The sequence below is a fragment of the Bombus pascuorum genome, chromosome 2 (assembly GCF_905332965.1).
Source record: "Bombus pascuorum chromosome 2, iyBomPasc1.1, whole genome shotgun sequence".
NCBI classification, from domain to species: domain Eukaryota; kingdom Metazoa; phylum Arthropoda; class Insecta; order Hymenoptera; family Apidae; genus Bombus; species Bombus pascuorum.
In genome coordinates this window covers 6,645,726-6,647,916 of record NC_083489.1, presented here as the reverse complement: position 1 = coordinate 6,647,916, position 2,191 = coordinate 6,645,726, and the positions used below count along the sequence as shown (strand labels likewise).

Here is a 2,191-nt window from a genome sequence, read left to right as displayed (position 1 = left end):
GATTCTTCAGTGATATGCGTTTAGCTACGAAACTACAAAAATTCAAATTCCGAAAATCACAACTGTGATTAGAATCACTATTCTAATCCTGCGATTAAATATGATTCTCAAGCTCAGCAATAGAGGTCCACATCCAAAGTCACACTTTTTTTTTTTTTTTTTTTTTAACGTGGGGAAATCCTCATGGACACCCTTCTCCCAATGGGAGTCGGGTAGTGTCGGACTCTTACCGACTAAAACCACCACGTGGCTGCTCGTACGCACAGGGAAGAGGGCCCAGGGGTATCACGCGGTTGAAAGTCTCCTGTAAGCCCTCCTCCTCTCAGCGTCTTCCCCTCCTAGTGCGGAGAGGATGCGTTTGTGACTCCCGGGGCAGCCAACCCCGGGGTCATCGTCATCTTTTATGCCGGATCCGTTGGGGGAGATGGCGGCCTCTCCCCGTTGCGTCTGCTGCTTTTTCTCGCGTCGTATTCTTGCCGGGTGGCCGGCTCGGACCACCAGCCGCTCCGCCCCTTCGCGAGCATGATTCACCCGCAGAAGTCCCGGGCGCTGCTGCCCGCCTCTTCGCGAGCATGATCCGCCCGCAGAAGTCCCGGGCTGCCTCGTAGTCCGACCGGCTCCGTAGCAGCAGCGCCTGAAAACACCAACACCACACGGAGTTCCAAAGCGGTCACCCATCCCTGGGCCCTATCCGTGCCCAACGTTGCTTAACTTTCGTGATCGGACGGGAACGAGTGCACTCAACGTGGCTAGGGGCGTTGGTATCCAAAGTCACACTATAAAACCAACAACCCTTAACTGAAGTATCATCTCGAACAGGAAGTCTCCACGACACAGCTCTCTCTCTCTCTCTCTCTTTCTCTCTCGTTTCTCCTCCACCTGCACGATTAATGCACCAAATTTAATCAGTCGATATCCACATTCAATAAACGAACTTTTTACATTATGTAGAGTCTTCATTAATCCAGCCTTTAATATGAAAACAAGACGAGCAGCATTCTTTTTTTAAGGACCAACGAGCATGGAAGGTTTCGTAGTTCGAAACAGAGACAGTCACCATTTACGGCAAGCTCCGTTGGTCACGTATTGCGATTCAGTGGATGATGTCGGAACGATGACAAGCTATATAAGAAGGAAGCAACAGAAAGAGAATGGCCACAAGTCAAAGAATGTCGCAGAGACGCTGTCTGGCTTTGTAATTGTCCGCCAGCCAGTAATTAAAGATCGAAGTACGCGGAGAAAGAATGCCGCCGCTCATTTTCTTGGGACGTCAAAGCATCAGATCGGTATTGTCGGAAAGGGTCGATTATTTCCGAAAGGTACACCGAATAGAAACATGGAATGAGAAGAGAAAGAACGGGACGAGCACGAAGAAAAATTATTAATCCCAGCTGGCAAATTTTAATTAAATGCCGCCATGGCGACAGAAACAATTTTTATTTCCTTTTCTCCTTCCATTATAATTCCCTTTCTTCCGATTGCTATGCATACTTGCTTCTTAAGAAACGTCTTAACGTTCTCCGTCACGTGCGATTAATTGAATATGACTTTCGTGGAAATTCCACTTATTGTCCGAGAAATCTGGCTAGGTCGAAGCTCATTGTTCTTAGATTACGACATTTATGACTCAGTTTTTCAGTTCTAAATTGGGGCGTTTTTTATTTGTGTGCTCTTTGGTATTTTAATCTTGGCTTTAAGTTAACTTAATTTTCGTTCTTTGTTATGTTTACGAGTTCTTCTGATATCATGGCTTACAAGTGATTAATGTACTGTGTTTGAAGGGCTCAGTAGAAAAGTTGTTTATTCGAGAGCATTTATTTTGCAAGAAAGAAAAAAAAATTATAATGTCATATAGAAGATTTTGTTATGAATTTCTAAAGCTGCATATAATAATGCATTGCAATATTTACAATCTCATTTGTGTTTACAATTTTCAACTCAAAGATATTTTCATTAATAGGTATCACTTTTCCACTGAGCATTTTGTATTAAATTTATTTTGGTAGAGACAAATAGGAAAATGATATACTTACATGTCATCTTTCAAAATTAATCAAAATTAGTACTAATTTTGTATACATTTGGAACAATTAATTATCAAATTAAATTATTGATTATCAGTTATGTAATTAATCTGAGATTATGAGTTAAAAATCTATACATAATACTAACGTACGAAAATCAGTTTAAT

The 2,191-nt window shown here is 42.1% G+C and overlaps 1 pseudogene; it reads right to left on the bottom strand.

Annotated features, from left to right (window-relative positions):
• Window positions 1–641: 641 nt before the first annotated feature.
• LOC132904748 (5S ribosomal RNA) lies at window positions 642–763 on the bottom strand (annotated as a pseudogene).
• Window positions 764–2,191: the final 1,428 nt, after the last annotated feature.